Here is a 20,717-nt window from a genome sequence, read left to right on the forward strand (position 1 = left end):
TTCGGTCTTCAGTCTTCAGTCCTTCCGGTCTTCAGTCTTCAGTCCTTCCGGTCTTCAGTCTTCAGTCCTTCCGGTCTTCAGTCTTCAGTCTTCAGTCCTTCCGGTCTTCAGTCTTCAGTCTTCAGTCCTTCGGGTCTTCGGTCTTCAGTCTTCAGTCCTTCCGGTCTTCGGTCCTCAGTCCTTCCGGTCTTCAGTCTTCAGTCCTTCCGGTCTTCCGGTCTTCGGTCTTCAGTCTTCAGTCCTTCCGGTCTTCGGTCCTCAGTCCTTCCGGTCTTCGGTCCTCAGTCCTTCCGGTCTTCGGTCCTCAGTCCTTCCGGTCTTCGGTCCTCAGTCCTTCCGGTCTTCGGTCTTCGGTCCTCAGTCTTCAGTCCTTCCGGTCTTCAGTCTTCAGTCTTCAGTCTTCAGTCTTCAGTCCTTCCGGTCTTCGGTCTTCGGTCTTCAGTCCTTCCGGTCTTCGGTCCTCAGTCCTTCCGGTCTTCGGTCTTCAGTCCTTCCGGTCTTCCGGTCTTCAGTCCTTCCGGTCTTCAGTCCTTCCGGTCTTCGGTCCTCAGTCCTTCCGGTCTTCGGTCCTCAGTCCTTCCGGTCTTCGGTCCTCAGTCCTTCCGGTCTTCGGTCCTCAGTCCTTCCGGTCTTCGGTCCTCAGTCCTTCCGGTCTTCGGTCCTCAGTCCTTCCGGTCTTCGGTCCTCAGTCCTTCCGGTCTTCGGTCCTCAGTCCTTCCGGTCTTCGGTCCTCAGTCCTTCCGGTCTTCGGTCTTCAGTCTTCAGTCCTTCCGGTCTTCAGTCTTCAGTCTTCAGTCTTCAGTCTTCAGTCCTTCCGGTCTTCGGTCTTCAGTCTTCAGTCTTCAGTCTTCAGTCCTTCCGGTCTTCAGTCTTCAGTCTTCAGTCTTCAGTCCTTCCGGTCTTCAGTCTTCAGTCTTCAGTCTTCAGTCCTTCCGGTCTTCGGTCTTCAGTCCTTCCGGTCTTCGGTCTTCAGTCTTCAGTCCTTCCGGTCTTCGGTCTTCAGTCTTCAGTCTTCAGTCTTCAGTCCTTCCGGTCTTCGGTCTTCAGTCTTCAGTCCTCAGTCCTTCCGGTCTTCAGTCTTCAGTCTTCGGTCCTCAGTCCTTCCGGTCTTCGGTCCTCAGTCCTTCCGGTCTTCGGTCCTCAGTCTTCAGTCTTCAGTCCTTCCGGTCTTCGGTCCTCAGTCTTCAGTCTTCAGTCCTTCCGGTCTTCGGTCCTCAGTCCTTCCGGTCTTCGGTCCTCAGTCCTTCCGGTCTTCGGTCCTCAGTCTTCAGTCCTCAGTCCTTCCGGTCTTCAGTCTTCAGTCTTCGGTCCTCAGTCCTTCCGGTCTTCGGTCCTCAGTCCTTCCGGTCTTCGGTCCTCAGTCTTCAGTCTTCAGTCCTTCCGGTCTTCGGTCTTCAGTCTTCAGTCTTCAGTCCTTCCGGTCTTCGGTCTTCAGTCCTTCCGGTCTTCGGTCCTCAGTCCTTCCGGTCTTCGGTCTTCAGTCCTTCCGGTCTTCGGTCCTCAGTCCTTCCGGTCTTCGGTCCTCAGTCCTTCCGGTCTTCGGTCCTCAGTCCTTCCGGTCTTCGGTCCTCAGTCCTTCCGGTCTTCGGTCCTCAGTCCTTCCGGTCTTCGGTCCTCAGTCCTTCCGGTCTTCGGTCCTCAGTCCTTCCGGTCTTCGGTCCTCAGTCCTTCCGGTCTTCAGTCTTCAGTCCTTCCGGTCTTCGGTCTTCAGTCTTCAGTCCTTCCGGTCTTCGGTCCTCAGTCCTTCCGGTCTTCGGTCCTCAGTCCTTCCGGTCTTCGGTCCTCAGTCCTTCCGGTCTTCCGGTCTTCGGTCTTCAGTCTTCAGTCCTTCCGGTCTTCGGTCCTCAGTCCTTCCGGTCTTCGGTCCTCAGTCCTTCCGGTCTTCGGTCCTCAGTCCTTCCGGTCTTCGGTCCTCAGTCCTTCCGGTCTTCGGTCCTCAGTCCTTCCGGTCTTCAGTCTTCAGTCCTTCCGGTCTTCGGTCTTCAGTCTTCAGTCCTTCCGGTCTTCAGTCTTCAGTCTTCAGTCTTCAGTCCTTCCGGTCTTCGGTCTTCGGTCTTCAGTCTTCAGTCTTCAGTCCTTCCGGTCTTCGGTCTTCAGTCTTCAGTCCTTCCGGTCTTCGGTCCTCAGTCCTTCCGGTCTTCAGTCTTCAGTCCTTCCGGTCTTTCAGTCCTTCCGGTCTTCGGTCCTCAGTCCTTCCGGTCTTCCGGTCTTCGGTCCTCAGTCCTTCCGGTCTTCAGTCTTCAGTCCTTCCGGTCTTTCAGTCCTTCCGGTCTTCAGTCTTCAGTCCTTCCGGTCTTCGGTCCTCAGTCCTTCCGGTCTTCGGTCCTCAGTCCTTCCGGTCTTCGGTCCTCAGTCCTTCCGGTCTTCGGTCCTCAGTCCTTCCGGTCTTCGGTCCTCAGTCCTTCCGGTCTTCGGTCCTCAGTCCTTCCGGTCTTCGGTCCTCAGTCCTTCCGGTCTTCAGTCCTTCCGGTCTTCAGTCCTTCCGGTCTTCGGTCTTCAGTCTTCAGTCTTCAGTCCTTCCGGTCTTCAGTCCTTCCGGTCTTCAGTCCTTCCGGTCTTCGGTCCTCAGTCCTTCCGGTCTTCGGTCCTCAGTCTTCAGTCTTCAGTCCTTCCGGTCTTCGGTCTTCAGTCTTCAGTCTTCAGTCCTTCCGGTCTTCAGTCCTTCCGGTCTTCAGTCCTTCCGGTCTTCGGTCCTCAGTCCTTCCGGTCTTCGGTCCTCAGTCTTCAGTCTTCAGTCCTTCCGGTCTTCGGTCCTCAGTCCTTCCGGTCTTCGGTCCTCAGTCTTCAGTCTTCAGTCCTTCCGGTCTTCAGTCTTCAGTCCTTCCGGTCTTCGGTCTTCAGTCTTCAGTCCTTCCGGTCTTCAGTCTTCAGTCTTCAGTCTTCAGTCCTTCCGGTCTTCAGTCTTCAGTCTTCAGTCTTCAGTCCTTCCGGTCTTCGGTCTTCGGTCTTCAGTCTTCAGTCTTCAGTCCTTCCGGTCTTCGGTCTTCAGTCTTCAGTCCTTCCGGTCTTCGGTCCTCAGTCCTTCCGGTCTTCAGTCTTCAGTCCTTCCGGTCTTTCAGTCCTTCCGGTCTTCGGTCCTCAGTCCTTCCGGTCTTCCGGTCTTCGGTCTTCAGTCTTCAGTCCTTCCGGTCTTCGGTCCTCAGTCCTTCCGGTCTTCGGTCCTCAGTCCTTCCGGTCTTCGGTCCTCAGTCCTTCCGGTCTTCGGTCCTCAGTCCTTCCGGTCTTCGGTCCTCAGTCCTTCCGGTCTTCGGTCCTCAGTCCTTCCGGTCTTCGGTCCTCAGTCCTTCCGGTCTTCAGTCCTTCCGGTCTTCAGTCCTTCCGGTCTTCGGTCTTCAGTCTTCAGTCTTCAGTCCTTCCGGTCTTCAGTCCTTCCGGTCTTCGGTCTTCAGTCCTTCCGGTCTTCGGTCCTCAGTCCTTCCGGTCTTCGGTCTTCAGTCTTCAGTCCTTCCGGTCTTCGGTCCTCAGTCCTTCCGGTCTTCGGTCTTCAGTCTTCAGTCCTTCCGGTCTTCGGTCCTCAGTCTTCAGTCTTCAGTCCTTCCGGTCTTCGGTCTTCAGTCCTTCCGGTCTTCGGTCCTCAGTCCTTCCGGTCTTCGGTCCTCAGTCCTTCCGGTCTTCGGTCCTCAGTCCTTCCGGTCTTCGGTCCTCAGTCCTTCCGGTCTTCGGTCCTCAGTCCTTCCGGTCTTCGGTCCTCAGTCCTTCCGGTCTTCGGTCCTCAGTCCTTCCGGTCTTCCGGTCTTCAGTCTTCAGTCCTTCCGGTCTTCGGTCCTCAGTCCTTCCGGTCTTCGGTCCTCAGTCCTTCCGGTCTTCGGTCCTCAGTCCTTCCGGTCTTCGGTCCTCAGTCCTTCCGGTCTTCGGTCCTCCGGTCTTCAGTCTTCAGTCCTTCCGGTCTTCGGTCCTCAGTCTTCAGTCCTTCCGGTCTTCGGTCCTCAGTCTTCAGTCCTTCCGGTCTTCGGTCCTCAGTCCTTCCGGTCTTCGGTCCTCAGTCTTCAGTCCTTCCGGTCTTCGGTCCTCAGTCCTTCCGGTCTTCGGTCTTCAGTCTTCAGTCCTTCCGGTCTTCGGTCCTCAGTCCTTCCGGTCTTCGGTCCTCAGTCCTTCCGGTCTTCGGTCCTCAGTCCTTCCGGTCTTCGGTCCTCAGTCCTTCCGGTCTTCGGTCCTCAGTCCTTCCGGTCTTCGGTCCTCAGTCCTTCCGGTCTTCGGTCCTCAGTCCTTCCGGTCTTCGGTCCTCAGTCCTTCCGGTCTTCGGTCCTCAGTCCTTCCGGTCTTCGGTCCTCAGTCCTTCCGGTCTTCCGGTCTTCGGTCCTCAGTCCTTCCGGTCTTCGGTCCTCAGTCCTTCCGGTCTTCGGTCCTCAGTCCTTCCGGTCTTCGGTCCTCAGTCCTTCCGGTCTTCGGTCCTCAGTCCTTCCGGTCTTCGGTCCTCAGTCCTTCCGGTCTTCGGTCCTCAGTCCTTCCGGTCTTCGGTCCTCAGTCCTTCCGGTCTTCGGTCCTCAGTCCTTCCGGTCTTCAGTCTTCAGTCCTTCCGGTCTTCGGTCCTCAGTCTTCAGTCCTTCCGGTCTTCGGTCCTCAGTCTTCAGTCCTTCCGGTCTTCGGTCCTCAGTCCTTCCAGTCTTCGGTCTTCAGTCTTCAGTCCTTCCGGTCTTCGGTCCTCAGTCCTTCCGGTCTTCGGTCCTCAGTCCTTCCGGTCTTCGGTCCTCAGTCCTTCCGGTCTTCGGTCCTCAGTCCTTCCGGTCTTCGGTCCTCAGTCCTTCCGGTCTTCGGTCTTCAGTCCTTCCGGTCTTCAGTCCTTCCGGTCTTCGGTCTTCAGTCTTCAGTCTTCAGTCCTTCCGGTCTTCAGTCCTTCCGGTCTTCGGTCTTCAGTCCTTCCGGTCTTCGGTCCTCAGTCCTTCCGGTCTTCGGTCTTCAGTCTTCAGTCCTTCCGGTCTTCGGTCCTCAGTCCTTCCGGTCTTCGGTCTTCAGTCTTCAGTCCTTCCGGTCTTCGGTCCTCAGTCTTCAGTCTTCAGTCCTTCCGGTCTTCGGTCTTCAGTCCTTCCGGTCTTCGGTCCTCAGTCCTTCCGGTCTTCGGTCCTCAGTCCTTCCGGTCTTCGGTCCTCAGTCCTTCCGGTCTTCGGTCCTCAGTCCTTCCGGTCTTCGGTCCTCAGTCCTTCCGGTCTTCGGTCCTCAGTCCTTCCGGTCTTCGGTCCTCAGTCCTTCCGGTCTTCCGGTCTTCAGTCTTCAGTCCTTCCGGTCTTCGGTCCTCAGTCCTTCCGGTCTTCGGTCCTCAGTCCTTCCGGTCTTCGGTCCTCAGTCCTTCCGGTCTTCGGTCCTCAGTCCTTCCGGTCTTCGGTCCTCCGGTCTTCAGTCTTCAGTCCTTCCGGTCTTCGGTCCTCAGTCTTCAGTCCTTCCGGTCTTCGGTCCTCAGTCTTCAGTCCTTCCGGTCTTCGGTCCTCAGTCCTTCCGGTCTTCGGTCCTCAGTCTTCAGTCCTTCCGGTCTTCGGTCCTCAGTCCTTCCGGTCTTCGGTCTTCAGTCTTCAGTCCTTCCGGTCTTCGGTCCTCAGTCCTTCCGGTCTTCGGTCCTCAGTCCTTCCGGTCTTCGGTCCTCAGTCCTTCCGGTCTTCGGTCCTCAGTCCTTCCGGTCTTCGGTCCTCAGTCCTTCCGGTCTTCGGTCCTCAGTCCTTCCGGTCTTCGGTCCTCAGTCCTTCCGGTCTTCGGTCCTCAGTCCTTCCGGTCTTCGGTCCTCAGTCCTTCCGGTCTTCCGGTCTTCGGTCCTCAGTCCTTCCGGTCTTCGGTCCTCAGTCCTTCCGGTCTTCGGTCCTCAGTCCTTCCGGTCTTCGGTCCTCAGTCCTTCCGGTCTTCGGTCCTCAGTCCTTCCGGTCTTCGGTCCTCAGTCCTTCCGGTCTTCGGTCCTCAGTCCTTCCGGTCTTCGGTCCTCAGTCCTTCCGGTCTTCGGTCCTCAGTCCTTCCGGTCTTCAGTCTTCAGTCCTTCCGGTCTTCGGTCCTCAGTCTTCAGTCCTTCCGGTCTTCGGTCCTCAGTCTTCAGTCCTTCCGGTCTTCGGTCCTCAGTCCTTCCAGTCTTCGGTCTTCAGTCTTCAGTCCTTCCGGTCTTCGGTCCTCAGTCCTTCCGGTCTTCGGTCCTCAGTCCTTCCGGTCTTCGGTCCTCAGTCCTTCCGGTCTTCGGTCCTCAGTCCTTCCGGTCTTCGGTCCTCAGTCCTTCCGGTCTTCGGTCCTCAGTCCTTCCGGTCTTCGGTCCTCAGTCCTTCCGGTCTTCGGTCCTCAGTCCTTCCGGTCTTCAGTCTTCAGTCCTTCCGGTCTTCGGTCCTCAGTCCTTCCGGTCTTCGGTCCTCAGTCCTTCCGGTCTTCGGTCCTCAGTCCTTCCGGTCTTCGGTCCTCAGTCCTTCCGGTCTTCGGTCCTCAGTCCTTCCGGTCTTCGGTCCTCAGTCCTTCCGGTCTTCGGTCCTCAGTCCTTCCGGTCTTCGGTCCTCAGTCCTTCCGGTCTTCGGTCCTTCCGGTCTTCGGTCTTCAGTCTTCGGTCCTTCCGGTCTTCGGTCCTCAGTCCTTCCGGTCTTCAGTCTTCAGTCCTTCCGGTCTTCCGGTCTTCGGTCTTCAGTCTTCAGTCCTTCCGGTCTTCGGTCCTCAGTCCTTCCGGTCTTCGGTCCTCAGTCCTTCCGGTCTTCGGTCTTCGGTCCTCAGTCCTTCCGGTCTTCGGTCCTCAGTCCTTCCGGTCTTCCGGTCTTCGGTCTTCAGTCTTCAGTCCTTCCGGTCTTCGGTCCTCAGTCCTTCCGGTCTTCGGTCCTCAGTCCTTCCGGTCTTCGGTCCTCAGTCCTTCCGGTCTTCGGTCCTCAGTCCTTCCGGTCTTCGGTCCTCAGTCCTTCCGGTCTTCAGTCTTCAGTCCTTCCGGTCTTCGGTCCTCAGTCTTCAGTCCTTCCGGTCTTCGGTCCTCAGTCTTCAGTCCTTCCGGTCTTCGGTCCTCAGTCCTTCCGGTCTTCGGTCCTCAGTCCTTCCGGTCTTCGGTCCTCAGTCCTTCCGGTCTTCCGGTCTTCGGTCTTCAGTCTTCAGTCCTTCCGGTCTTCGGTCCTCAGTCCTTCCGGTCTTCGGTCCTCAGTCCTTCCGGTCTTCGGTCCTCAGTCCTTCCGGTCTTCGGTCCTCAGTCCTTCCGGTCTTCGGTCCTCAGTCCTTCCGGTCTTCGGTCCTCAGTCCTTCCGGTCTTCGGTCCTCAGTCCTTCTGGTCTTCGGTCTTCAGTCCTTCCGGTCTTCGGTCCTTCCGGTCTTCAGTCCTTCCGGTCTTCGGTCCTTCCGGTCTTCAGTCCTTCCGGTCTTCAGTCTTCAGTCCTTCCGGTCTTCGGTCTTCAGTCTTCAGTCCTTCCGGTCTTCGGTCTTCAGTCTTCAGTCCTTCTGGTCTTCAGTCTTCAGTCCTTCCGGTCTTCAGTCTTCAGTCCTTCCGGTCTTCAGTCTTCAGTCCTTCCGGTCTTCAGTCTTCAGTCCTTCCGGTCTTCAGTCTTCAGTCCTTCCGGTCTTCAGTCTTCAGTCCTTCCGGTCTTCGGTCTTCAGTCTTCAGTCTTCAGTCTTCAGTCCTTCCGGTCTTCGGTCTTCGGTCTTCAGTCTTCAGTCCTTCCGGTCTTCAGTCTTCAGTCCTTCCGGTCTTCGGTCCTCAGTCCTTCCGGTCTTCGGTCCTCAGTCCTTCCGGTCTTCGGTCCTCAGTCCTTCCGGTCTTCGGTCTTCGGTCCTCAGTCCTTCCGGTCTTCGGTCCTCAGTCCTTCCGGTCTTCCGGTCTTCAGTCTTCAGTCCTTCCGGTCTTCGGTCCTCAGTCCTTCCGGTCTTCGGTCCTCAGTCCTTCCGGTCTTCGGTCCTCAGTCCTTCCGGTCTTCGGTCCTCAGTCCTTCCGGTCTTCGGTCCTCAGTCCTTCCGGTCTTCGGTCCTCAGTCCTTCCGGTCTTCGGTCCTCAGTCCTTCCGGTCTTCGGTCCTCAGTCCTTCCGGTCTTCGGTCCTCAGTCCTTCCGGTCTTCGGTCCTCAGTCTTCAGTCCTTCCGGTCTTCAGTCTTCAGTCCTTCCGGTCTTCAGTCTTCAGTCCTTCCGGTCTTCAGTCTTCAGTCCTTCCGGTCTTCAGTCTTCAGTCCTTCCGGTCTTCGGTCTTCAGTCTTCAGTCCTTCCGGTCTTCAGTCTTCAGTCCTTCCGGTCTTCGGTCTTCAGTCTTCAGTCCTTCCGGTCTTCAGTCTTCAGTCCTTCCGGTCTTCAGTCTTCAGTCCTTCCGGTCTTCAGTCTTCAGTCCTTCCGGTCTTCAGTCTTCAGTCCTTCCGGTCTTCGGTCTTCAGTCTTCAGTCCTTCCGGTCTTCAGTCTTCAGTCCTTCCGGTCTTCAGTCTTCAGTCCTTCCGGTCTTCAGTCTTCAGTCCTTCCGGTCTTCAGTCTTCAGTCTTCAGTCTTCAGTCTTCAGTCTTCAGTCCTTCCGGTCTTCGGTCTTCAGTCTTCAGTCTTCAGTCTTCAGTCTTCAGTCCTTCCGGTCTTCGGTCTTCAGTCTTCAGTCCTTCCGGTCTTCAGTCTTCAGTCCTTCCGGTCTTCAGTCTTCAGTCCTTCCGGTCTTCAGTCTTCAGTCCTTCCGGTCTTCAGTCTTCAGTCCTTCCGGTCTTCGGTCCTCAGTCCTTCCGGTCTTCGGTCCTCAGTCCTTCCGGTCTTCGGTCCTCAGTCCTTCCGGTCTTCGGTCCTCAGTCCTTCCGGTCTTCGGTCCTCAGTCCTTCCGGTCTTCGGTCCTCGGTCCTTCCGGTCTTCGGTCCTCGGTCCTTCCGGTCTTCAGTCTTCAGTCTTCAGTCTTCAGTCTTCAGTCCTTCCGGTCTTCAGTCTTCAGTCTTCAGTCTTCAGTCTTCAGTCCTTCCGGTCTTCAGTCCTTCCGGTCTTCAGTCCTTCCGGTCTTCGGTCCTTCCGGTCTTCGGTCTTCAGTCTTCAGTCCTTCCGGTCTTCAGTCTTCAGTCCTTCCGGTCTTCGGTCTTCAGTCCTTCCGGTCTTCGGTCTTCAGTCTTCAGTCCTTCCGGTCTTCGGTCTTCAGTCTTCAGTCCTTCCGGTCTTCAGTCCTTCCGGTCTTCAGTCTTCAGTCCTTCCGGTCTTCAGTCTTCAGTCCTTCCGGTCTTCGGTCCTCAGTCCTTCCGGTCTTCGGTCCTCAGTCCTTCCGGTCTTCGGTCCTCAGTCCTTCCGGTCTTCGGTCCTCGGTCCTTCCGGTCTTCGGTCCTCGGTCCTTCCGGTCTTCAGTCTTCAGTCTTCAGTCTTCAGTCTTCAGTCCTTCCGGTCTTCAGTCTTCAGTCTTCAGTCTTCAGTCTTCAGTCTTCAGTCTTCAGTCCTTCCGGTCTTCAGTCCTTCCGGTCTTCAGTCCTTCCGGTCTTCGGTCCTTCCGGTCTTCGGTCTTCGGTCTTCAGTCTTCAGTCCTTCCGGTCTTCAGTCTTCAGTCCTTCCGGTCTTCGGTCTTCAGTCCTTCCGGTCTTCGGTCTTCAGTCTTCAGTCCTTCCGGTCTTCGGTCTTCAGTCTTCAGTCCTTCCGGTCTTCGGTCTTCAGTCTTCAGTCCTTCCGGTCTTCGGTCTTCAGTCTTCAGTCCTTCCGGTCTTCAGTCTTCAGTCCTTCCGGTCTTCAGTCCTTCCGGTCTTCGGTCCTTCCGGTCTTCGGTCTTCAGTCTTCAGTCCTTCCGGTCTTCAGTCTTCAGTCCTTCCGGTCTTCGGTCTTCAGTCCTTCCGGTCTTCGGTCTTCAGTCTTCAGTCCTTCCGGTCTTCGGTCTTCAGTCTTCAGTCCTTCCGGTCTTCAGTCCTTCCGGTCTTCGGTCTTCAGTCTTCAGTCCTTCCGGTCTTCGGTCTTCAGTCTTCAGTCCTTCCGGTCTTCAGTCCTTCCGGTCTTCGGTCTTCAGTCTGCAGTCCTTCCGGTCTTTGGTCTTCAGTCTTCAGTCCTTCCGGTCTTCAGTCTTCAGTCCTTCCGGTCTTCAGTCTGCAGTCCTTCCGGTCTTTGGTCTTCAGTCTTCAGTCCTTCCGGTCTTCAGTCTTCAGTCCTTCCGGTCTTCAGTCTTCAGTCCTTCCGGTCTTCAGTCTTCAGTCCTTCCGGTCTTCAGTCTTCAGTCCTTCCGGTCTTCAGTCTTCAGTCCTTCCGGTCTTCAGTCTTCAGTCCTTCCGGTCTTCAGTCTTCAGTCTTCAGTCTTCAGTCTTCAGTCCTTCCGGTCTTCGGTCTTCAGTCTTCAGTCCTTCCGGTCTTCGGTCTTCAGTCTTCAGTCCTTCCGGTCTTCAGTCTTCAGTCCTTCCGGTCTTCAGTCTTCAGTCCTTCCGGTCTTCAGTCTTCAGTCCTTCCGGTCTTCAGTCTTCAGTCCTTCCGGTCTTCAGTCTTCAGTCCTTCCGGTCTTCAGTCTTCAGTCCTTCCGGTCTTCAGTCTTCAGTCCTTCCGGTCTTCGGTCTTCAGTCTTCAGTCCTTCCGGTCTTCAGTCTTCAGTCCTTCCGGTCTTCAGTCTTCAGTCCTTCCGGTCTTCAGTCTTCAGTCCTTCCGGTCTTCAGTCTTCAGTCCTTCCGGTCTTCAGTCTTCAGTCCTTCCGGTCTTCAGTCTTCAGTCCTTCCGGTCTTCAGTCTTCAGTCCTTCCGGTCTTCAGTCTTCAGTCCTTCCGGTCTTCAGTCTTCAGTCCTTCCGGTCTTCAGTCTTCAGTCCTTCCGGTCTTCAGTCTTCAGTCCTTCCGGTCTTCAGTCCTTCCGGTCTTCAGTCCTTCCGGTCTTCAGTCCTTCCGGTCTTCAGTCTTCAGTCTTCAGTCTTCAGTCCTTCCGGTCTTCAGTCCTTCCGGTCTTCAGTCCTTCCGGTCTTCGGTCTTCAGTCTTCAGTCCTTCCGGTCTTCGGTCTTCAGTCTTCAGTCTTCAGTCTTCAGTCCTTCCGGTCTTCGGTCTTCAGTCTTCAGTCTTCAGTCTTCAGTCTTCAGTCTTCAGTCTTCAGTCCTTCCGGTCTTCAGTCCTTCCGGTCTTCGGTCTTCAGTCTTCAGTCCTTCCGGTCTTCAGTCTTCAGTCTTCAGTCCTTCCGGTCTTCAGTCCTTCCGGTCTTCGGTCTTCAGTCTTCAGTCCTTCCGGTCTTCGGTCTTCAGTCTTCAGTCTTCAGTCCTTCCGGTCTTCGGTCTTCAGTCTTCAGTCTTCAGTCTTCAGTCCTTCCGGTCTTCAGTCTTCAGTCTTCAGTCTTCAGTCTTCAGTCCTTCCGGTCTTCAGTCTTCAGTCTTCAGTCCTTCCGGTCTTCAGTCCTTCCGGTCTTCAGTCCTTCCGGTCTTCGGTCTTCAGTCTTCAGTCTTCAGTCCTTCCGGTCTTCAGTCTTCAGTCTTCAGTCCTTCCGGTCTTCAGTCCTTCCGGTCTTCAGTCTTCAGTCTTCAGTCTTCAGTCTTCAGTCCTTCCGGTCTTCAGTCTTCAGTCTTCAGTCTTCAGTCTTCAGTCCTTCCGGTCTTCAGTCTTCAGTCTTCAGTCTTCAGTCCTTCCGGTCTTCAGTCCTTCCGGTCTTCAGTCTTCAGTCTTCAGTCCTTCCGGTCTTCAGTCTTCAGTCTTCAGTCTTCAGTCTTCAGTCTTCAGTCTTCAGTCCTTCCGGTCTTCAGTCCTTCCGGTCTTCGGTCTTCAGTCTTCAGTCTTCAGTCTTCAGTCCTTCCAGTCTTCAGTCTTCAGTCTTCAGTCCTTCCGGTCTTCAGTCCTTCCGGTCTTCAGTCCTTCCGGTCTTCAGTCCTTCCGGTCTTCGGTCTTCAGTCTTCAGTCTTCAGTCTTCAGTCCTTCCGGTCTTCAGTCCTTCCGGTCTTCAGTCCTTCCGGTCTTCAGTCTTCAGTCTTCAGTCTTCAGTCTTCAGTCTTCAGTCCTTCCGGTCTTCAGTCCTTCCGGTCTTCGGTCTTCAGTCTTCAGTCCTTCCGGTCTTCGGTCTTCAGTCTTCAGTCTTCAGTCCTTCCGGTCTTCAGTCTTCAGTCTTCAGTCCTTCCGGTCTTCAGTCCTTCCGGTCTTCAGTCCTTCCGGTCTTCAGTCCTTCCGGTCTTCAGTCCTTCCGGTCTTCAGTCCTTCCGGTCTTCAGTCCTTCCGGTCTTCGGTCCTCAGTCCTTCCGGTCTTCGGTCCTCAGTCCTTCCGGTCTTCGGTCTTCAGTCTTCAGTCTTCAGTCCTTCCGGTCTTCAGTCTTCAGTCCTTCCGGTCTTCAGTCCTTCCGGTCTTCAGTCCTTCCGGTCTTCAGTCCTTCCGGTCTTCAGTCTTCAGTCTTCAGTCTTCAGTCTTCAGTCTTCAGTCTTCAGTCCTTCCGGTCTTCAGTCCTTCCGGTCTTCGGTCTTCAGTCTTCAGTCCTTCCGGTCTTCAGTCTTCAGTCTTCAGTCTTCAGTCCTTCCGGTCTTCAGTCCTTCCGGTCTTCGGTCTTCAGTCTTCAGTCCTTCCGGTCTTCGGTCTTCAGTCTTCAGTCTTCAGTCCTTCCGGTCTTCGGTCTTCAGTCTTCAGTCCTTCCGGTCTTCAGTCCTTCCGGTCTTCAGTCTTCAGTCTTCAGTCTTCAGTCCTTCCGGTCTTCAGTCTTCAGTCTTCAGTCCTTCCGGTCTTCGGTCTTCAGTCTTCAGTCCTTCCGGTCTTCGGTCTTCAGTCTTCAGTCCTTCCGGTCTTCGGTCTTCAGTCTTCAGTCCTTCCGGTCTTCGGTCTTCAGTCTTCAGTCCTTCCGGTCTTCGGTCTTCAGTCTTCAGTCTTCAGTCCTTCCGGTCTTCAGTCTTCAGTCTTCAGTCCTTCCGGTCTTCAGTCTTCAGTCTTCAGTCCTTCCGGTCTTCAGTCTTCAGTCTTCAGTCTTCAGTCCTTCCGGTCTTCAGTCCTTCCGGTCTTCAGTCCTTCCGTCTTCAGTCTTCAGTCCTTCCGGTCTTCGGTCTTCAGTCTTCAGTCTTCAGTCTTCAGTCCTTCCGGTCTTCGGTCTTCAGTCTTCGGTCCTTCCGGTCTTCGGTCTTCAGTCTTCGGTCCTTCCGCTCTTCGGTCTTCAGTCTTCAGTCCTTCCGGTCTTCAGTCTTCAGTCTTCAGTCTTCAGTCTTCAGTCCTTCCGGTCTTCAGTCTTCAGTCCTTCCGGTCTTCAGTCTTCAGTCCTTCCGGTCTTCAGTCTTCAGTCCTTCCGGTCTTCAGTCTTCAGTCCTTCCGGTCTTCAGTCTTCAGTCCTTCCGGTCTTCAGTCTTCAGTCCTTCCGGTCTTCAGTCTTCAGTCCTTCCGGTCTTCAGTCCTTCCGGTCTTCGGTCTTCAGTCCTTCCGGTCTTCGGTCTTCAGTCTTCAGTCCTTCCGGTCTTCAGTCTTCAGTCTTCAGTCCTTCCGGTCTTCAGTCTTCAGTCTTCAGTCCTTCCGGTCTTCAGTCCTTCCGGTCTTCGGTCTTCAGTCTTCAGTCCTTCCGGTCTTCAGTCTTCAGTCTTCAGTCCTTCCGGTCTTCAGTCCTTCCGGTCTTCGGTCTTCAGTCTTCAGTCCTTCCGGTCTTCAGTCTTCAGTCTTCAGTCTTCAGTCTTCAGTCCTTCCGGTCTTCAGTCTTCAGTCTTCAGTCTTCAGTCCTTCCGGTCTTCAGTCCTTCCGGTCTTCAGTCCTTCCGGTCTTCAGTCCTTCCGGTCTTCAGTCCTTCCGGTCTTCGGTCTTCAGTCTTCAGTCTTCAGTCCTTCCGGTCTTCAGTCTTCAGTCTTCAGTCTTCAGTCTTCAGTCTTCAGTCCTTCCGGTCTTCAGTCTTCAGTCTTCGGTCTTCAGTCTTCAGTCCTTCCGGTCTTCAGTCCTTCCGGTCTTCAGTCTTCAGTCTTCAGTCCTTCCGGTCTTCAGTCTTCAGTCTTCAGTCTTCAGTCTTCAGTCTTCAGTCTTCAGTCCTTCCGGTCTTCAGTCCTTCCGGTCTTCAGTCCTTCCGGTCTTCGGTCTTCAGTCTTCAGTCTTCAGTCTTCAGTCCTTCCAGTCTTCAGTCTTCAGTCTTCAGTCCTTCCGGTCTTCAGTCCTTCCGGTCTTCAGTCCTTCCGGTCTTCAGTCCTTCCGGTCTTCAGTCCTTCCGGTCTTCGGTCTTCAGTCTTCAGTCTTCAGTCCTTCCGGTCTTCAGTCTTCAGTCTTCAGTCTTCAGTCTTCAGTCCTTCCGGTCTTCAGTCTTCAGTCTTCGGTCTTCAGTCTTCAGTCCTTCCGGTCTTCAGTCCTTCCGGTCTTCAGTCCTTCCGGTCTTCAGTCTTCAGTCTTCAGTCCTTCCGGTCTTCAGTCTTCAGTCTTCAGTCTTCAGTCTTCAGTCTTCAGTCTTCAGTCCTTCCGGTCTTCAGTCCTTCCGGTCTTCGGTCTTCAGTCTTCAGTCTTCAGTCTTCAGTCTTCAGTCTTCAGTCTTCAGTCTTCAGTCCTTCCAGTCTTCAGTCTTCAGTCTTCAGTCTTCAGTCCTTCCGGTCTTCAGTCCTTCCGGTCTTCAGTCCTTCCGGTCTTCAGTCCTTCCGGTCTTCGGTCTTCAGTCTTCAGTCTTCAGTCTTCAGTCCTTCCGGTCTTCAGTCCTTCCGGTCTTCAGTCTTCAGTCTTCAGTCTTCAGTCTTCAGTCTTCAGTCCTTCCGGTCTTCAGTCCTTCCGGTCTTCAGTCCTTCCGGTCTTCGGTCTTCAGTCTTCAGTCCTTCCGGTCTTCGGTCTTCAGTCTTCAGTCCTTCCGGTCTTCGGTCTTCAGTCTTCAGTCTTCAGTCTTCAGTCCTTCCGGTCTTCAGTCCTTCCGGTCTTCAGTCCTTCCGGTCTTCAGTCCTTCCGGTCTTCAGTCCTTCCGGTCTTCAGTCTTCAGTCTTCAGTCTTCAGTCTTCAGTCCTTCCGGTCTTCAGTCCTTCCGGTCTTCGGTCTTCAGTCTTCAGTCCTTCCGGTCTTCAGTCTTCAGTCTTCAGTCTTCAGTCCTTCCGGTCTTCAGTCCTTCCGGTCTTCGGTCTTCAGTCTTCAGTCCTTCCGGTCTTCGGTCTTCAGTCTTCAGTCTTCAGTCCTTCCGGTCTTCGGTCTTCAGTCTTCAGTCCTTCCGGTCTTCAGTCCTTCCGGTCTTCAGTCTTCAGTCCTTCCGGTCTTCAGTCTTCAGTCTTCAGTCTTCAGTCCTTCCGGTCTTCAGTCTTCAGTCTTCAGTCTTCAGTCCTTCCGGTCTTCAGTCTTCAGTCTTCAGTCCTTCCGGTCTTCAGTCCTTCCGGTCTTCGGTCTTCAGTCTTCAGTCCTTCCGGTCTTCGGTCTTCAGTCCTTCCGGTCTTCAGTCTTCAGTCTTCAGTCTTCAGTCCTTCCGGTCTTCAGTCTTCAGTCCTTCCGGTCTTCAGTCTTCAGTCCTTCCGGTCTTCAGTCTTCAGTCCTTCCGGTCTTCAGTCTTCAGTCCTTCCGGTCTTCAGTCTTCAGTCCTTCCGGTCTTCAGTCTTCAGTCCTTCCGGTCTTCAGTCTTCAGTCCTTCCGGTCTTCAGTCTTCAGTCCTTCCGGTCTTCAGTCTTCAGTCCTTCCGGTCTTCAGTCTTCAGTCCTTCCGGTCTTCAGTCTTCAGTCCTTCCGGTCTTCAGTCCTTCCGGTCTTCAGTCTTCAGTCTTCAGTCCTTCCGGTCTTCAGTCCTTCCGTCTTCAGTCTTCAGTCCTTCCGGTCTTCAGTCTTCGGTCCTTCCGCTCTTCGGTCTTCAGTCTTCAGTCCTTCCGGTCTTCAGTCTTCAGTCTTCAGTCTTCAGTCTTCAGTCTTCAGTCCTTCCGGTCTTCAGTCTTCAGTCCTTCCGGTCTTCAGTCTTCAGTCCTTCCGGTCTTCAGTCTTCAGTCCTTCCGGTCTTCAGTCTTCAGTCCTTCCGGTCTTCAGTCTTCAGTCCTTCCGGTCTTCAGTCTTCAGTCCTTCCGGTCTTCAGTCTTCAGTCCTTCCGGTCTTCAGTCTTCAGTCCTTCCGGTCTTCAGTCTTCAGTCCTTCCGGTCTTCGGTCTTCAGTCCTTCCGCTCTTCAGTCCTTCCGCTCTTCAGTCCTTCCGCTCTTCAGTCCTTCCGCTCTTCAGTCCTTCCGCTCTTCTGCCTTCAGCTCTTCTGCCTTCAGCTCTTCTGCCTCCTCCGTCCTCTTCTCCCCGCGCCTGCCCTCCTGCTCCTGCCTCATCCCCCTCCCCCACTCGCATCCCCCATCTATCTCCCCTATCTAACCCGTTCACTTTCTACCTCCCTCACTCCTATCTACCTATCTCTCCATCTCTCCACCTCCTCCTATCTCTCTATCTTTTTCCCTATCTATCGATTTCTCTATCTACCTTTTCTCTATCTCTCCCCCCCTCCCACCACCCCCTCTATTACCTATCTTCCTATCCCCTCACTCTACCTCTCACCCTCACCCACCTCTACAACCCCCCCTCCCCTATCTTCACAACCCTACACCTATCTTTCTCCCTAATCTCCTAAACCTCCTAACACTCTCCCCCCTCCACCCTTAAACCCCCCTCCCCCAGCTCTTCTCACTACCTGTCCCCCCCTCCCTCGCGCTTTCCCGCCGCGACCTCCTGCACGCCCCGCCCCCCAGCTCCCATTCGCCCCCAGCTGACCCCTCCCCCCCTCCTACCTCATATGGCGGCCGCTGCGCGTCCGCGCAGCGGGTGCGCCGCTGGCGCGCCAGAGGCAAGCCCGTCTGTGCCCGTCTGCGCCTGGCCCGCGCCCAGCGCCACGACCCCTGGTCCCCAGCTCTCCCAAGCCCCGCTGATCCGCTACAACCCCACCACCCTCCATGCCCTCAACCCAGGACGCTCCAACACCTGCTTCCAAGCTCACCCCAAACGCACCCATGGACCCTTCGCCTGCAACTCCTGCAAACGCATCTTCCACCAAGCAACAACTACGACCACAAGCCCACGCGCCATCAACCACCTCAAGTGCATCCTAGTCAACGCTCGCTCCGTTCACAAACACGCCGTTGAACTCTGGGACCTCCTAGACTCCACAGCACCGGACGTCGCCTTCATCACGGAGACCTGGATGAACGCCTCCTCTGCTCCAGACATCGCCACCGCCATCCCCGAAGGCTACAAGATCTCCAGGAAAGACCGCACCAACCAAGTAGGAGGAGGTATCGCCATCGTCTTCAAAGACTCCATCAGCGTCACCACCTCCACTGAAGACTCCCCTCTCGCCGCTGAACACCTGCATTTTCAGATTCGCACCGACCCGAGGACCACCCTCAGAGGATCCCTCGTCTACCGTCCTCCCGGACCTCGCGCCCCTTTCAGCGACGCCATCGCCGACTTCATCTCCCCGCACGCCCTCGCCTCACCGGACTACATCCTCCTAGGCGACCTCAACTTCCATCTGGAACAAAACAACGACCCCAACACCACCATCCTGCTCGACAACCTCGCCAACCTCGGCCTCAAACAACTGGTGAACACTGCCACCCACATTGCCGGACACACACTCAACCCTATCTTCTCCGCCAGCAAACACGTCTTCTTCAGCCACGCCTCCGCCCTACATTGGACCGACCACAGCTGCGTCCACTTCACATTCCGACGCGAGACCCGCCACCTCCGCACTCAACCCATCCCTCGCCGACAGTGGAACAAGATACCTGAAGAGCAACTCTTCTCCGCACTCGCCGCCAACCAACCCACCCTCACTACCGACCCCAACGACGCAGCCCTCAACCTCACAAACTGGATCTCCAACTGCGCAGACAACCTTGCTCCCTTCAAACGCTCGCAGCGACAGAACAACACCAAGAAACCCCTCTGGTTCTCGGACACCCTCAAAGAAAACTTGTCGCGCACTTGAGAAAGCCTGGCGCAAGGACCGCACCGCTGACCACATGACCGCCCTCAAGAACGCTACCCGCGAACACCACCACCTGATCCGCGCTGCCAAAAGGAATTTTTTCACCGACAGACTGGACAAACACAGCCACAACAGCAGAGAACTCTTCAGCATCATCAAGGAGTTCTCCAATCCCAGCGCCAACGCCGTCACGCCCTCACAGGATCTATGCGAATCCCTCGCCACTTTCTTCCATCGCAAGATCAGCGACCTCCACAACAGCTTCGGACACCAGACCCAACCAAACACCACAGAACCCACATCCCCGACCATCACCCTCAACAACTGGACCCACATCAGCACGGAAGAAACCAAATCCATCATGAACTCTATCCACTCCGGCGCCCCTTCGGACCCCTGCCCGCACTTCATCTTTAACAAAGCCGACGACATCATCGCCCCGCACCTCCAGACCATCATCAACTCTTCTTTTTCTTCTGCTACCTTCCCCGAATGCTGGAAACACGCCGAAGTCAACGCCCTACTAAAGAAACCTACGGCTGACCCGAGCGACCTGAAAAACTTCCGCCCCATCTCCCTTCTGCCTTTCCCAGCCAAAGTAATAGAGAAGACCGTCAACAAACAGCTGACCACCTTCCTGGAAGACAACAACCTGCTCGACCCCTCACAGACCGGATTCCGAACCAACCACAGCACTGAAACCGCCCTCATCTCAGTCACAGACTACATCAGAACCCTGATGGACAACGGTGAAACAGTCGCCCTCATTCTTCTCGACCTCTCGGCTGCCTTTGACACCGTCTGTCACCGCACCCTAATCACCCGCCTCTGCTCCACCGGGATCCAAGACCAGGCCCTGGACTGGATCGCCTCCTTCCTCGCAAACCACTCCCAAAGAGTCTACCTCCCTCCGTTTTGCTCAGAACCCACTGAGATCATCTGCGGCGTACCTCAAGGCTCATCACTCAGCCCGACACTCTTCAATGTCTTCATGAGCCCCCTCGCCAACATCGTACGCAAGCACGACATCATCATCACCTCCTACGCCGACGACACCCAACTTATACTCTCCCTCACCAAGGACCCCGCCAGCGCCAAGACCAACCTACAAGAGGGTATGAAGGACGTCGCAGCTTAGATGAGGCTCAGCCGCCTAAAGCTGAACTCTGAAAAAACTGAAGTCCTCATCCTCGGCAACACCCCGTCCGCCTGGGACGACTCCTGGTGGCCCACGGCCCTCGGCACCGCACCGACCCCCGCAGACCACGCCCGCAACCTCGGCTTCATCTTGGACCCTCTTCTCACCATGACCAAGCAAGTCAACGCCGTGTCCTCCGCCTGCTTCCTCACCCTCCGCATGCTCCGCAAGATCTTCTGCTGGATCCCCGCCGACACCAGAAAAACCGTGACCCACGCCCTCGTCACGAGCCGCCTGGACTACGGCAACACCCTCTACGCCGGGACCACAGCCAAACTCCAAAATCGCCTACAACGCATTCAAAACGCCCCGGCCCGCCTCATCCTCGACGTACCCCGCAGCAGCCACATCTCCGCACACCTGAGACACCTGCATTGGCTCCCAGTCAGCAAAAGGATCACCTTCCGACTTCTCACCCACGCACACAAAGCCCTCCACGACAAGGGACCGGAATACCTCAACAGACGCCTCAACTTCTACGTCTCCACCCGCCCCCTCCGCTCCTCTGGCCTCGCACTCGCCGCCGTCCCTCGCATCCGACGCTCCACGGCGGGTGGGAGATCTTTCTCCTTCCTGGCGGCCAAGACCTGGAACTCCCTCCCCCCCAGCCTCAGGACCACCCAGGACCACTCCGCTTTCCGGAGACTCCTAAAGACCTGGCTGTTCGAGCAGCGATAACCACCCCCTTTGTCCCTAGCGCCTTGAGACCCGCACGGGTGAGTAGCGCGCTTTATAAATGCTAATGATTTGATTTGAATCATTGAAAAAGGTGGAAACACAAATCCCTTCTTCTTTGTCCAATCCTGCATGAATGCATCTAGTGCCAGATTCCAGTAGAGTCCTCATTTGATGGGGTTAGGGGTCCAGTACTTATACCCAAATGTGCCTTTGAAGTAGGGAAGACTTCAAAGAGGCCTTTGACGATCACAAGGTCCCTGCTCTTCCTTGCCTTGCTCTAGGCACTCTACAGGGCGTAATGAAGCCCTTGGTGTGGTGAGAGGCACAGCCCTATTCAGGTGAAAATGCAGCAGTGCTTAGCTCTGCCCCCCCAACAAGCCAGTTAATGAGCCATTAAAGCCCATTAAGTCACACCTAAGCTCCCATTGTCTGTCACTGTCCAGAGGGAATGCACAAAGGCCAGTTATCACCAAGTCCAGACGTGTATCCAAAGACAGGCAGAGGCACAGAATGGGTAAAGTAAGTGTTGGGCCTGGCCCTTGTTGCAGGGTTATCCACACCCATTTTGCCTTCTTCCTCCTATTTGTTTTCAGAACTGTTTTTGTTGAACTCTGGGCACTTTACCACTGCTAACCAGTGCTAAAGTGCATATGTTCTCTGTCTAAAAGTTTTGGTGATTGGTTTCTCCATGATTGGCATATTTGATTTACTAGTAAGTCCCTAGTACAGCGCATGGTGTGTGCCCAGGGCCTGTAAATCAAATGCTACTACTGGGCCTGCAGCACTGATTGTGCCGCCCACATGGGTAACCCTACAAACATGTCTAAGACCTGCCACTGGAGTGTCTGTGTGTGCAATTGTAAACTGCCATATGACTTGGCAAATGCACCCGCTTGCCAGTCCCACACCTTCCCTTGTACTACATGTATGTCACCCCTAAAGTAGGTCCAAGGCATCCCAATGGGCGCTGTGCAGTGTATTTAAAAAGTTGGACACGTACTGAGTGTTTTCCATGTACTCAGAGAAATACTGCTAAATTAGTTCTGAACTATTTCAAGGACTATCTCTCCCATAGGGTAACATAGGCATAGCCTTGAAATATTTTTTAAGAGTATTTTCCCATTGGGAGCAGCTAGATATATGGAGAATGAGGTCACATAATTCACAATTTAAAAAAAACATTTTGGTGAAGTTGTT

Source organism: Pleurodeles waltl, chromosome 4_1, assembly GCF_031143425.1.
Source record: "Pleurodeles waltl isolate 20211129_DDA chromosome 4_1, aPleWal1.hap1.20221129, whole genome shotgun sequence".
Classification (NCBI taxonomy): domain Eukaryota; kingdom Metazoa; phylum Chordata; class Amphibia; order Caudata; family Salamandridae; genus Pleurodeles; species Pleurodeles waltl.